The sequence below is a fragment of the Canis aureus genome, chromosome 38 (genome assembly GCF_053574225.1).
Source record: "Canis aureus isolate CA01 chromosome 38, VMU_Caureus_v.1.0, whole genome shotgun sequence".
Taxonomy (NCBI): Eukaryota; Metazoa; Chordata; class Mammalia; order Carnivora; family Canidae; genus Canis; species Canis aureus.
In genome coordinates this window covers 11,335,308-11,351,716 of record NC_135648.1, presented here as the reverse complement: position 1 = coordinate 11,351,716, position 16,409 = coordinate 11,335,308, and the positions used below count along the sequence as shown (strand labels likewise).

At 36.6% G+C, this 16,409-nt stretch overlaps 1 long non-coding RNA gene across 1 annotated transcript; it reads left to right on the top strand.

The window, feature by feature from the left end:
• The first annotated feature begins 1,718 nt into the window (after nt 1-1,718).
• LOC144307239 (uncharacterized) lies at nt 1,719-16,179 on the top strand. The gene is made up of 3 exons (XR_013374161.1): nt 1,719-1,956; nt 2,420-2,472; nt 14,446-16,179. It is a non-coding gene; the product is annotated as an uncharacterized LOC144307239 (long non-coding RNA).
• Nucleotides 16,180-16,409: the final 230 nt, after the last annotated feature.

The window sequence follows — 16,409 nt, the reverse complement described above, 5'->3', positions numbered from 1 at the left end:
AATATCTGTGAATCATATATCTGATAAGGGGTTCATAATCAAAGTATGTAAGAATTCACAAAACTCGGCAGCATAAAGCCAACTGGATAAAATAAATTGAGCAGAGGATCTGAATAAACATGTTTTCGAAGAAGACATGCAGATGGACAATAGGTACATAAAAAGATGCTCAACATCACTAATGATCAAGGAAATGCAAGTCAAAACCACAACGAGGTAGTACTTCATACCCAGAATACCTATCATCAAAAAGACAAGAGATAACAAGTGTCGGCCAAGATGTGGAGGAGAGGGAGCGCTTGTGCATTGTTGGTGTGAATGTGAGTTGGTGCAGCCACTCTGGAAAGCAGTATAGAGCTTCCTCGAAAAGTTATAAATAGAACTACCATATAATCTAGCAATTCCACGTCTGGGAATTTATCCAAAGAAAATGAAAACACTAATTTGAAAAAATATATTCACCCCCATCCATGTTCATTGCACCAGTATTTACAATAGCCAAGACATGGAAACAACTAAAATGTCCATTGATGAATGAATGGAAAAGAAAATGTAACACACACACACACACACACACACACACACAGAGGAATATTATTTAGCCATAAAAAAGAATGAAATCTTGCCATTTGCAGCAACATAGACAGACCTACAGGATGTTATGCTAGGTGAAATGTCAGACAGAAAAAGATAAATATTCCGTTTTTTCACTTACATGTGGAAAGTAAAAAAAAAAAAAAAAAGAGGGTAGCCTGGGTGGATCAGTTAGTTAAGTGTCCGACTCTTCATTTCAGCTCAGGTCATGATCTCAGATCCTGGAATCGAGCCACACCTTGGGCTCCACACTGGGCATGGAACCTGCTTAAAATTCTCTCTCTTTCCCTATTACACATCTGTATGTCTTCTTTGAAAAATGTTTATTCAGGGAGTGGAGGTGGGAAAAACGGGTAAAGGGAGATAAAAGGTACAAATTTCCAGCTGTAAAATGAATAAATCCTGAGGCTATAATCCATAGCATTGTGACTATAGTTAATTATACTACATTGCATATTTGAAAGTGGCTAAGAGAGGGAATCTTGAAGTTTCTCATTAAAAGAAAAAAATGTGTAACTATATATAGTGATGGATGTTAACTGGACTAGTGTGAAGATGATTTTGCAATATATACAAATATTGAATCATTATGTTGTACACCTGAAACTAATATAATGTTACATGTCAATTATACCTCAATAAAAAAATAGGTAATGAATACACTCGAGGAAAAAAGAAATGAACCGTATAAAGCATCTGGTACAATGTGACTCCCCTAGGAAAAAGATCATAGTTTTAATCATTTAAAAAAGTTATTCATGGAGGAAATAGTGGAGAAAGCAGCAGATATGGGTGCTGAAAGACAACCTTTTTATTCACCAAAGTATTTCCTACAGCCTGCTATGACATTAGGAAGCCATATCTTTACTTTTGACAGCTCACTACCCTACGCCCCCATAATTGGGGAGAGAAAATTGACTCAACAATAATTATAATAATAAATGGCAAAATTCACTTGAGCTTTTGCCTATCAGTCATATGTCACATTTGTCACTGGGCTTCTAGACATTGATGTGACCAGTGTCTTAGATCAATGGACAGATGACGAGAATATGAATGATCATAACCACAAATGTCAACTTTATCCCTTTAAATGCACTCAGTGTCCTGTAGATAACCTGAAAGGTCACATCGATAGTTGCCACCTGCTATGTCTCTCGTTGCAAACACTATCAGACGACATGGCGTTTCTGGAGCAGGGAAAGCCGTTGAACGCAACAGCAGCCTGACATTTGATAATGGATCAGGGCACATCATTGTCCTGTTAAGCAATGGCATTTCTTCTCTGTCTTTGAAAGACAGACGCGGGCGGTCTTCCAGCTTCTCTCAACTCGGAGGGACAGTCGTGCTCCTCCCAGTCAGGTGAGTCTCTCCATTACAGGTATGAGCTGACCAAGTACATTCCCTCCACCCCCGCCCCCCACTGCCCTGAAGTCAAAGAACTTGTGATACTTGGTATTAGTAGTTCTGAGCAATGCAATCCTCCCCACCCCCAGCTACCAAAGACAAAAGTCTAAGCTCTTTATTTCACACTAGATTGTGATGGGGAAAAGTGTGGATTAGTGAAAAGTCTAAATTTATAGTATGCTTTAAAAGAAATGCAGTTTAGTGCTTTTTAATACATATAGTAACTTCAACTAATTGCCAAAATAAAGTTTGCTCCCTCTGGCTTTAATGAACAGATTAGCAGGACTAGCATTAGCAACACCATTTGCATAAAATTAATTTGCTAAAGCCCTTAAAAATAGTGTTCAAAGTGGCTTAAACATGCTCATTGCCTATTTACACTATTAATTTCCTAAGTAAACCTTTCTTTTTTAAGTAGGGCAAAAGTGAATCATCAGTCCAGCTAAAGTTGAATTGCCACAAAATCCTAAAGTAAGTGAAGTCTAGATTAATATATTTTTCTCATACAAAGGTGGTAAAAAAGTAAGTTTATGAGGTTAACATTCAGTGAACTGATATTGCAAGTATTTCATTCAGCATGGGGACAAGAAAAAGTAGATAGTTTTGAAGCTGATTTGGCCTTCCCTTAGCTAAAAATGCCTATTTTCCTAGACTGATTTCTAATTGAAAACAAAGTTTCATTATGATTGAATCCTACATAGCGGATATTATGGGTAAGAAGCTGTGTAACTGAGTTGGAAAGTTTATTGAAAGGTGGAGCACAAAATGAAAGAATACAAATATAAACCTACTAACACATTTTCTTTAACTAGTATGGAAGTTCTTCACCCATACTCTTAAAAATTATGATTACATGGAATAATTTATTCGTTATATCCTGATAGTACTCTCCAAATGATTCCTTAAGTTTAAGGCTATTTCAATTAATATATCAATAGTTTGTAAAATATTTGGTAAGTCAACTCTATAACCCATATGAAAAAATGAAAACACAAAAGGAAAACAAAGAATAGTTTTTTGAAGCAAAATACTTCAGAAGTAAGGGTAGGAGCCTCTTCTACTGGATCTCAGAATATTTTTTTGTATAAATTTATTTTTTATTGGTGTTCAATTTACCAACATACAGAATAACACCCAGTGCTCATCCTGTCAAGTGCCCACCTCAGTGCCTGCCACCCAGTCACCCCCATCAGAATATATTTTAAAAACTTAGTAATGAAAACACCATGGTATTGGTAGAGTAAAAAACAGATCAATCAAATAGCAGAGCAAACTTAGAAGCAGACTCATGTATGCATGGGAATTTCTTACATGATTATGGTAGATTTTTAGGTCAATGTTGAAAGAATGTCTCAGCAAATTGTGTTGGAAGATTGATTGCCTATTTAAAAAATAAAGAGATCATTATCTCACACGATTCACAAAAATAAATTATATATGGATTAAGGAGCTAAAGGTTAAAAATAAAAATTAGAAGTAAGAAGTAACTATAGGAGGGGAATCTACAGGAGATTTTTTTTTTTTTTTTTTTTTTTTTACAGAAGATATTCTTAAACCAAACAAAAAATAGGAGCATTAAAGGAGGAAAAAAGGGGGTAAACTTGACTAAATCAAGATTTAAAACTTCTGCGTCACAAAAAGCCTGAAGCTGGACAAGCATATTTATAATGTATATAGAATAAAGAGTAATAATATCCAAGATATGTAAATAATTTGCATGAAGCAATAAAAAACAAATAACTCAATAAAACTGAGTCCAACACTAACCCTAAAAGATAACATACAGAAAAGGAAATTACAAACAACACAACCACAGGAACATATATGTTCAACCTCACCATGAGGCAGGGAAATTAAAATGAAACTAATCATTAAATACCATTTTGTTCACTCATCAAATTGTCTAAAAGTTTACACAGTGGTAAATGTATGGGTAGATCTTTTCACTTTCATTTGGTGGGAGCAATAGAGCTTTCTTGGAGGACAAATTAAAAATATATTTTAAAATTAAATTTTAATACACTTTCAACAATTCCAACTCTATTTTTTTCTAGAGCAATGCTCATACATTTATGCTAAGAACTATGTGGAAAGATGCCTTTTGGAGCACTTATAATAATAATAATAATAATATCTGGTATCTTATAACAATAAGATACCAGAATTTACTAAATGTCAGTAAAAGCATGGATGCATAAATTGTGGCCCCTCTAGGGGTTTTTATTTATATATGCAACATTGTAATTTCAAGAAGATCCATTGAAATGTTACTTATTATAGGAGACCAGAAACACTATGTATGTCCATTCACTTCCCAGAGTAGAATAAAATTTTATATCCATATGAAACTATAATGTAGTTATATAAAAGAATGAGCTGTATCCCTGTGTGCTAACAAGGAAGCATTTTTCATTAATGAAAGAAACAAAATTCAGGGGGTGTAGTGTTCACTTCCAGTTTTCAAAAATATTTATAATTTTTATACAATAATCTATATTGTATGTTATATTTGATATACCTACATACTACACACCCATATACACATATCTTTAACACAAAAGGAAGTATACCACAAATATAAAACTATATAAAAAGCATATCACATCCATTTATGTGTATATAGGTGTTTATGTGTATGCATATACATTTTTTATTATATATTCATGAAATGCCTTTGAAAGTCTACACAGAGAACTGATATGAAAGCCTATAAAGCAATCAGGAGTTTGCAGCCAGAGGAAGACTTCGTTTCCATCAGACATTTTAGTTCTATCTGAATTTTCATATCATATCTTGTATCATATTCATATACTAGTTTTTCAAATAAAACTAGCCACACAAACTAGAATACTTTCTGCACTATAATAAACTATATACAGTTAAAAAGAATGAGAGAAATCTGTGTAGTGACAGAAATGTGTACACAGTACATTGTTAACAGTAAAAGCGTGTTGAGTAACAATGCACCAGTTCAATACTATTGATGTTAAAAGAAATAAACAGGCTTATGTGTGTGTTTGTACAAATGTATATATTTATGTAAAAAGAAGTTTATTTTTTAAAGATTTTATTTACTTATTCGAGAGAGAGGGAGCACGCAAACAGTGGGAGGGAGAGAGAATCTCAAGCCGGCTCCATCTCTAGCATGGAGCCCAAAGTGGGGCCCGATCTTAGAACCCTGAGATCGTGACCCAAGCTGAAACCAAGAGTTGGAGCTTGACTGACAGAGCCACTCAGGTGTCCTGTAACAAAGTTTCAAAGTGCGTGTATTCTAAATAATAATGCACACATACAAACATTCAAAAATGCATTGGGTAATCTAGAATGATACAGCCTGCAAAAGGGTTTGTGTTGCTAGGGTGAACGCAAGAGAAATAAACTCTATCTCTAGATTTTTTCACAGGGAGAATATGTTCAATATGTCCAGTATTTACATTTTCAAATCAAAAAACAGTTAAAATACTAGTATTATTTATTTGCCTAGTATTAAGATGTATACCTAAAGCTCCTCTGGGCAAAACTAGATTTCTTAATAATTATGGAGTTTTCAACCAGTCTATTAGCAACTCTGTTACTTGTTGACTTTATGTACTAAGTATTTAACTTATATTCGATATTTAACTGGCTTGAATACCCAACTTTCCAAAGAGCTCAGAAATTCAAAATCTTCTGAGTTATTGACTCCCTGAAAAGATAAGTCTATTAATTTCTTCCTTAAGAAAGAGACCAACACTATATCATGTAGCTTCCTAGATGAAAAGATGCTCATTAGTTACTGGGGAAATGGGGATTAAAACCCCATAAGGCCTACTAAGATGATTACAATTGTTAAAAGACCTGACAATATCAAGTGCTGGTGATCCTGTATACCTACTGGAATTCTCATCCATTGTGGATGGGAATGCAAATGGTAGGGCTGCATCAGAAAATAGTTTGGCAGTTTTATATAAAATTAAACATAAGCTTGTTATAAGATTCAGCAAGTTCACTACTTGATATTTCATCAAAAGAAATAGAAACATAAGTCTACGTGAAAACACGTACGTGAATGTTTGTAGTGGTTCTATATATAGCAGCCAAAAATCAACACAACTGTTCATCTTCTGGTCAGTGGATAAACAAACTGTGGTATATCTATACAATAGAATACTACCCTGTTATAAAAAGGAAAGAATTGCTTTACTAGAATTTCAAATGAATTTCTTTTCATGTGTTTCCAATTTTATTCTTAAATTTAAAAATATTCTCGTAGGAGTCTCGAGTCTATGTTTCCCAATCATAGGAATGAGTGAACTAAGCTGCTTCAGTGTGGTCCCAGATGTCAACCCATAATGCTAACTAAATAATATAAGTCTTATCCATCCTTCTACCCCTAGCATCTAGCACTGGGGCTAACCATTCGACAAGCCCACCGCTTCAGTGACCAAATTAATTTGTGTTCCCTATTTCCCTGTCAATATGCTGATTGTTGCCTGCGATAGATACACAGTCATCTAGAAGGTGTGAACTACTCTCTGATATGCTTGAGCATCTGTGACCCTCCCAGCTGAGCAGAATGTTTATAGAGTCAGCTGTGTCTGTTCCTAAAGCTGTGTTATACAAGTTGTACTTGATATTGTATATATAAATTAGTTAAATATTATGAAAGTTGAGTATTAGTGAGAAAAAGCGTTCTTCCTGAGAAAAAGAAATTAATTCTTTGGAAAACTCAGTAAAGAAAAATCACTAAAAAATGCGGTAGAATAAAGAAGAAAGAGAACATTGGATTTTCTGCACTCAGACTGCATCACAAGTGTCTTTAGTTTTTGTAGCAATTTTAATGAAACCCAAGTCTGAGGAATGCATTATGGGTGTTACTTATGCAGGAAAGCCAATGCCAAACAGTGAACTAATACTCTAAGAAAGGTCTTTTTTTTTTTTAATTTTATTTATTTATTCATGAGAGACGCAGAGAGAGGCAGAGACATCGGCAGAGGCAGAAGCAGGCTCCCTGCAAGGAGTGTGATGCAGGACTCGATCCCAGGACCCTGGGATCCTGACCTGAGCTAAAGGCAGATGCTTAACCACTGAGCCACCCAGGTGCCCCAGAAAGGTCTTAAAATGATAATATAAAGTTTACTTATTAGTATCCACTTATAAATGTTAAATATATTTGCAATTGAGTATTTGGAAAATAAATTAATAAGAGTAAATGTACACCAATAGTCTTATCATCCAAACAGTAAACATTATCACCCAAACATCCAAATGTTAAACCAGAGTTAGCATTTGTTATTATAGTTATGCATATTTATATCATATATACAATATTATTCAGTAATTGTTTACTTAACATTAACATGTGTTGTTCATAATGTTAAAAGTTCACAAAATTATAATTTTAATGTCTTCCTAATATTTTATGATTTAACTCTATTGTAATTTTCTCACTTAACCTAGTGTCAGACCCAGGAAATTTCTATTTTTTGGCATTAGTAATCATTGTAAATACTGATTTTTAGAAATATTTTGGAGTCTATCTTTAAGATAGATTTTCTGAAGTGGAATTAAGAGATCAATGGCAAAGAACTTAAATGAGTTTTTCTGATTATAGAAATAAAGCAGATCCTTATAGAAAACTTGGAAAAATATAGAAAAATATGAATGAAGAACACAGGGATAATACTGTAATTGATATATTTTTAAATAATTTTTCGTCATTTTTTAAGTTTAATTTTATTTAAATTCAATTAACTACCATATAGCATATTATTAGTTTCAGGGATAGGGTTCAGTGATGCATTAGTTGCTTATGACACCTACTGCCCATTATATCACATGCCCTCTTTAACGCTCATCACTGTTACCCTAATTTTTCATCATTTTAAAACAAAATTATAATTATATTGTGTCTTGTAGCCTGTTTTTAATCCAATTTCAAATCATAAGCAGTTTTTCATATTATTAAATTTATTTGACAGTATCTTTTTACTATATGCATTTTAATATTTTTATGAATATATCATTGTTAATTTAAACACTCTCCTATCAATGGACATTTAAGAGGGTATTTCTATTTTTAAAATCATAAATAACAACAAAACGAACATCTTTATCACATGACTTTTATACCTTATCTTCCTAGAGGTAAAATTAACCAGTGAAAGGCTATTAGTAATTTTACATATGTTGCCACATTACATTGCAGAAAGAAAGAATTAATATACTCCCACCAATATCCAAGGCATGACTGCACTTCTGTAAAATGCAAATGGTAACCAGACTAATTATGTAGAAAACTACTCACACCTAAAACTACTTATGCAAATGACCTAATTCCTTGGCAATGCACCCCAGGTGTATGGATTTACAACTGGAGCCTCTTAGGAAACCGTTCTTTAATATTTAAAAAGTCAGTTTATATTGCCATTGCATAAAGGGTGCTGTGGAGAATAATGCAAACAATACAAGGTTCCTCCACAGAAGTATTTATCATTTCAGTCAATCTATCATTACAGACTATCTTGGCTAAACCTCCTGGCTGAGGTTTGAAGACCCCAGTGGGTCATTGTCATATACCTGTAGGATTCTCTGACTGCTTCAATATTGATTTATCCATTTTGGAATTCCTTTCCATTGATTTATTAGGCCTATACATCTTCGTGGTGGCTAGTTTCTGTCTATAAAAGGTGACTGAAAGAACTATTTCACTATCATGTATTTTATAGCTCACTGACATTCATTTACCGACTCTCTTATTTATCCAATGTTAATATTAATGCTAATGGGCGTTATAAGACTGGCCTTGGACTTGATGCATTTCTGGCTGTGCTAAGTACAATATATAAACGATAATAAAATATAATTCCTAGATTTGCACCAGAAGTGAGAACATTGTAAGCCAATACAAGTTCTGTGTCACTTAAAGTAAGGGAAGGAAAAAAAAAGAAAAAAAGAAGGGAAGAATAGGAATGGAGATAGATTCATACAAGAGAGAAATGGAATATATTTCTCAAAACCACTTACAATACAAAACATTCCAAATTGTCTTTGCTAAGATAACGGGAAATTTGGAGTAAGGAATGGGGGCTAGAGAGGAGGTTATGACAGAGTATCCAAAGATTGTATCACATTTTTATTGCATCCAGATAAATGCTTGGTCCTATCATACATTGCATGAGGCATGAAGAGACAGTACCACTCTTAGATTTAGGTAAAAGGCTCTTGCTCTGTTCACACCCCACACTAGATGAGGAGTCTGTGGGACAAACATGAATTCATGCTCTTCTCTCTAGAACATGCTCCAGGTTTTGAGGACCCTAGAATTGGCCACCCAAATTGTATGGAATCAACCTGCACAGGCTTCTTCCCAGAGTCCAATCTCCTGAGTGTAAATTGTACCACTGATGTACTCACCTCTACCCCTAAGAGATGCTGTTTGTGGAGGAGTTGTGCATGGAGCTCGGGTATAGGGGTGTGCTTTCATGTTCTCCTGAGGTCATTCACTTCAAAATTCTGAGCCATATGGGAGAGAAGGTGGTTAGACCACAGGCTGGGGTCAAGGGCTAAGGCCAGCTTTTTCCATATTTCCAAGATTTGGCTCGAATTTTAAGAAACCTGAGAACGCTACATTTAAAATTTTCCTTCCACGTTGTTATGAAGAGATACTTGTGAAAGAGAATAGAATGTATTATTTTTAATAATTTTAGGCTGATTTATATCTTTTTTACTACTTGATTTTCAAATTTTTAGGCATGCTATGTGAGCTTCTATATTCTTGCTTCTGGCCCAACAAATGTAAGAGAGGGTTACTACAAATCAACAAGTCAAAGCAGTGGTTCTCAGAATTTACTGTGCTTTAAGGTCACCTGAGATACCTACTAAAAATCTAATTCTAGACCCCAAGCCCCCAGACATTCAGGTTCAACTGGCCTGAGTTGAGACTCAGGAACATGCATTTTTATGAATTTCCCAAATGTTTTTTTTTGTAGAGATGGTCCAATGACCACTGCAGAGAGTCAGAGCTCCCTGAGGGAATTAATTATTTCACTGACAAAACCCACCCAAGAGAAACTGCCAAAGAGCAACTTTGAAGCATTATCTGAGAAAAGTAAAAGATCAACTTTTATACAAAACCAGAATTAAAATATCTAAAGTACTGTTGTCCCCTACAAAGTAGTCCCCTTGGAAGTTAGTCACTTATCCTAAGCAGACAGCTATTGCTCAAAACATTTTGACACTGACTTTTTAAAATTGCCTTTGGAGGTGGATTATGAGCCACATCAGAAAGCTAATCTCATTATTTCACATCACAGTTTGCATTTGACAAAAAACAGCATTACCCAGAAGGATGATGCATATTACTTAGCAGATTTAGTTCCTATGTTTTCCAAGTCAAATATGTAATAAAAGAAGATCTATTATATAAGCACACCTGTTTATTTCAGCCTCCTTCTAAAACTATGCTAAAGTGACAATGAAGAAAGAAAAAGGGCATAAATCTCCAAAGACAAAGAAAGCAAGAGAGAAGTTTCAGGAGGAAACAGGAGTTGATACCATTTGGATAGAGCTAATGGATAGAGAAGTGGCCATTTACTTAGTCAGACCCAGGAAGCTGAAACTTGAGTCCATCCCTATGATGGTGGCTAAGAGACAGGCTGATTTTACCTGAGAATCTTGTCTCAGGAATGAGAGGCAAAAAGTATCTCACAGTCAGGAAGGCCAGGTGGGCGTGATGAAAAGAATTTGTCAAAAATTTCCTTTAGGAACAATTAGAACCCCCAATCTCTTTCCCCATCCAGGCAGCAACTCTTCCTCAACTCCAGAAAAGGACATAAGGGCCATTCTCTGGAATACCTACCCAAGAGACTGCATTCTGTGGAACATCAGTCTGCAAGGCAAGGATGGGAGTCCTTACTAAAATTAGACCATTAGGGACCCCTGGGTGGCTCAGCAGTTGAGCGTTGGCCTCTGGCTCAGGGTGTGATCCCAGAGTTCTGGGATTGAGTCCCACTCTAGACTCCTTGCATGGAGCCTGCTTCTCCCTCTGCCTATGTCTTTGCCTCTCTCTCTGTGTCTCTCATGAATAAATAAATAAAATATTTTTAAAAATAAATAAAATAAAATTATACCATTAAATTAAAATGTGCTAAACACATAGGCCCCAGCTCCCTTCTTAATAACCAAAATGCAGACTTAGACCCACCAGGTGGAAGACTGAGGAATATAAATAATTCAAGAGAAAGACAAAAATAAAAGAAAAAAATGATTCTGTAATTGAGGATCCCCCAGTGAAATGGCCTAGTCTCCACTCGGTCACTGTATTGTAAGACCTACCAGTCAACAAGCCCCATGAGGCTTGCAATGAGCTTCCTAATGATTTATTCAGAAATATAAACAGACAGCTAAGGGATCACCAGACATATGGGGAAAGTCTCTACTGGGAAAGGCAGAGACTAATAACAAGGAAAGTGGAGAGAAAAGAGGTAATGCAAAGAATAGAAACTATAAAACAGATGAAAACACTTTAAATTCTGTAGTTCATATCCTCAGAAAGAGAAGATATTGAAACCACACACACACACACACACACACACACACACACACGAGTAGGATGTTATCAAAAGAAAAGAAAAACAACTCCTGTAAATATCAGAGAAATTTAAAAATTTGATAGAATAGATATAAGACAAAGTAAAGCAGATCCTTCAGATAGCTTATGTTGGTAGTATGTCCTAAGACAGGAGCATACTTGTTACTTAAGGTCTTTCTGAGCCAAGCAGGCAGAGATATCAAGGAAGCTGTTCAAAGTGTTGATCTGAAGATTATAGGTGGCACACAAACATAGGTGGCATGTAGATAGTCACCAACAGAGTTAATGAAGACAGAAAAGAGCTCTAAAGACTGAGTTCTGGAATATACCAATTTTAGCAGGTCTAGGAAATGGAGAACAAGTAAATGAGTTTTCAAGAAGTAACCAATGAGGTCAGAGGAAGAAACCTGGAAGTAAAGTAAAGAAAGGATAGTGACCAACTATATCACATGCAGCTAATAGGTCAAGTCAGCTGCATTTAGGATCTGAGTATTGAACTTAATTTGAGCTCTGATGGTCCTGCTGATTCATAGTACAATTAGTTTTTGAAATGATATACACCAAGGCATGCCATCATATATTTCAGTACTCATGGGTAAAGAGATCTTAAAATCTTCCAGAAAAACAAACAAGCTAAAGCATAATACAGATGAAGTACAGAGGATTGAGATTCAGGATGTCACAAGTCTTCTCAATAGCAAATTGGAAACTAGAAAACAGAGAAGGAATGTCTTCAAAATTCTAAGAGGTAATGATTTCCAGACTGGAATTTTGTTCCTAGCTAAACTATCAACCAAGTGTGAGGGCAAATAAAGATACATTAAACATGCAGGGCCTGAAAAAAATGTTTACCTCCCAGGTACCATTTTCTCAAGAAACTATTAAAATATGTGCTCTGTAAAAACTAAACCAAGGAAAAGGAATGCATGGAATCCAGAAGGCAAGGGATCCAAGCCAGCAGAAAAACAAGAGAGACTTTTAGGATGATGGTAAAGGACCATTTGCAGTACCATCTGAGCAGTAGCCTGGAGAGCTAATAGCACAGAGATTGTGGGGGAAAATATATATATAACATAGACCCAATAATGTAAATGCTATAAAATGCCTCAGCCAAAAACAATAGTATAATTATTTTGGTAAGATACAAGGAGAGCTAGTATGTTGATGTGTTAGGTTGGCAAAGAGGTAGAGTTTTTTTTTTTTTAATTTTTTATTTATTTATTCATGAGAGACACACAGAGAGAGGCAGAGACATAGGCAGAGGGAGAAGCAGGCTCCCTGTGGGGAACCCAGTGTGGGACTTGATCCTGGAACTCTGGGATCATGTCCTGAGCCAAAGGCAGATGCTCAACCCCTGAACTACCCAGGAGTCCTGGCAGAGAAGTAGAGTTAAGAGGCAAATGAGGTTTAAGAGAAGTCAGTTTATTCTTTCCATGGCAGGACATAAATACATAAAACTGAAAAACCAAGAAAACCATATTATTTAGAAATATTGAAAAAGAAGAGGTGGGGGGAGAAGAAACACTTAGGAGAATTGAAAATGGTTGCCTCAGAGAGGCAGGCATGGGGAGTGGAGATAAATGTGATAGCAAACATTTATTGAATGTTTTCTGTCTGCCAGATCCTGTCGTTTACTTAACCTTCAACAGGAAGTAGGACATAATTCCTGCCCCCTCAGTTTCCTGTCTAATTAATGTTGCTTTGCTCACTAATCTACTTCATATATAAATACTAAGGTATATTGGATATGAGGAGGACACAAAGATGGTGGAATTTGGTAGGACACAATCTTGGAAGCAGTTATGGGTGGATGGATTGATTGGTTGGTTGGTTGGTTGGTTGTATGGTTGGTTAACTAAGTAATACTTTTGCATGGGCTTAAGAGAAAAAGGAAGTACAAGAACAGGAGAAGACATAAGCAAAATAAGTTGAGATTAAATAATATAGACATGGAAGCAATAAAGAAATGTGGGGAAATGCTGTAGGGTCATGTTGCAGATAAAATAAGAAAGGGGACTTGAGAAATGGTGATGAGCTGTTTGTGTTTAGAAAGAGAGGTCCTTGAGCAGGAAAATCTCCAAACTGAGGCCATATTTGAGGCCAGTAAGTCTAGAGGAGCTGAAGTTGGTTAACATGGGTGTGGAGAGTGGACAGTTCTATTAGGCAGAAAGACCAAATATGTGGCTGACTCCACAATAAGGACCGCATATGTGGCAGGGATCTGGATTAAAGCTGTGTTGGGTAAATTGGGGGAAAGTTAAATTTTATGTTAGTGGACATTAGGTTACTGTCTATTGAGCAACCAACCTTATATGTTCACTCTTTTCTATGAGTATTTTGATCTCCCTTTTGAGTGAATCTTCTATTGTATATAGTTTTGTTGGGTGAGTGTCCATCACTTTATCTCCCACAATGAGCTCTAAAGGGGCCAGGTTCTCTTTCTGGATCCCACTGGATAGTAGGAGTGGGAGGAGAGGGTGTGGCATGCAACTTCAGACTGACAAATGGGACATTGAACTTTGAATAGGTAGTAAAAAAATGTACAATGAGTTGAAGGTGGCCATGGAGTGAAGGTGAACAGACCTAACTCTTCCTTGGCTTAGGTCCCAGCCCCCTTGCCTCTTGCTTGCTCTGTAAGGCATCCATCTGTTCTTGATTCCTACATTGAAAGATATTGCCAGATTCCTTTTATGGTGACACGTATGAGGAGGGACCGTGAAGGAAAAATTGGTCAGATTCACTAACTGGGTGGGAGAGAGTAAGGACAACTTGCAGGGGGAATATGAAGTGGATGAGCATTATCCTCAGCAGAAATGGAAAAAATAAAGAAGTAGAATTTGTTTGGAGAAAGATAGTACTTTGGTATCTTTCAGGCCTAAATTAAACACCCTTCGAGCAGCTGGGGAAGGAGAACTGCAGTGGCAAGATTCAGAGTTGAACAGGTACACTTGGAAGCAATCTCATATGTGACAACATTCAAGAACAGATGTGATCCTGCGGAAGGGATTACAGAGGAAAAGAAGAATCCTAAGATACAAGCCTTCCCAGAGAAATGCAACACGTAGAAGGATATATTTATTTTAGGGAGGAAGAAGTAAGGACTCACAGAGAACTGAATATATAGATGCTTATCTTATTTTAATGCTCTGTTTTTATAAAGGCTGAACTTCTTCTGAGGGCCTAGTGTCCTAGGCAATACCATATATCTTGAGGTAAAGAAAGATGACTTAAGATGCAAGTACCAGAAAACGATGGCTCTAATTAGCTTCAACAATAAAGGACTTATTACCCTAGGACAAGAAATCCATAGTTAGGGCAAAATCCCTGAGTGGTATGTCAGGGTTTCAGCTCTGCTTGTCTGGGATTCCACTGGATCAGTCCTCCTCCTGTATGTGTTGGATCAGACCTCCAGTTGGCTCTCTTCAGAGTGACAAGAAGGCCACTTAGCTCTAAATGTGACAAGGAGCTAAGAAGTGCCATTCTTTATCGTGTCTGTTAAAAGTAAGGAAGCACTCCCTATGCTACTTTCCCTCATGTCACATTGGCCAGAAATGTGTCACATTCTCATGCCTTCACCATGATTGACTTGGACCATTTAAAAAGCTCCCCTATGGGGCTGGGGCCAGCCTGCCTGCACCACATGGCTAGGCAAAGGAATAATAGTGTAGACCCTTGAACAAAACAGGGGTGAACACAATGAGGCTAATAGAATAAGAGCTGCTATCAGAGGGCAGCAATGAAGAATGAAGTCATGGAATCAACATTGTCTGCTCGGCGGTGTTAGGCTAACGTCGTACATGTAAATTCAACAATTAATTTAGCTTAATGTTTCATTCACAGGCAATTTTTAGGATATATTGTGCATTTTCATGGGATTTAAAAAGATCCATCATGACACAATTCCAGTTTGAACAAGTCCTATGCCATTGCTTTCTTTCAGCCCCTGCTGGTTTCTAAGTTTCTCTTTCTTCTATTTCTCTCCTCACCTACAAACGCGTTTCAAAATTCACGCATAGCGCAGAAGCTAAACCCTGCTGAACTGTTTTGTCCACCACCATCCCACCGCAGCCAGTGATTTGTAGGCGTAGGGACGGAACTGACAATGGCTGCTGGGTCAGGAGTAATTAAAAAATGTCAATGGTCAAGGAGGTGGATGGAAATCAGTTCAAACCCAACTGAAGCATTTAGCTATTTTACTGCTGCATCCTTTTAGGCCTTTTCGGCTTATAAATATTAATTTAAAGACTACCAACAAGGACAGTAAACGGATTTAGGCATAAAACTTCCTGTCAGGGGTGATTTATATCCAATAAAAGGAAAGCAGGATAGAGAAAGCCTGCTTCGCTAAGTTTATGATAGACAGTGAACGAGTACCATCAAAATAAAAAGGCTTTCAGTTTGTCGTGGGTTGTGTGGGTGTCTCCCTTCTTAATAAGCAGCGTGCTAGAATTGTGTTGTTGGCTTTTATCAGTGCCTTGCACTGTTGAGGAAAAGTTCTACTGCGTCGCTAATTGAACTTGTACAGATTTATAGGCTCAAGGCCTGTGCCTGAGAGAGATTATTAGGACTTAAAAGATAATAGCACCAGCAAGAAAATTAAAACTGCTTTCACCACTTATATTTCAATAGTGCATAACTTCTACCCTTTAGACATCTGGCGATGGACTAAGGATTTGTTTGAAAGGAGATCTGTCTTAAGAGCCCATGTAGGAGTGATTCAGTGGCGGAGAGCTCTGTCGCCACCTTACCTTGCATGCAACCCAGCACGTGATGCTTCAGTTAAACTGCTCTCCCTGTAAAAGGTCAACAACTTGACCCTTCTAGATGATCACCGTGA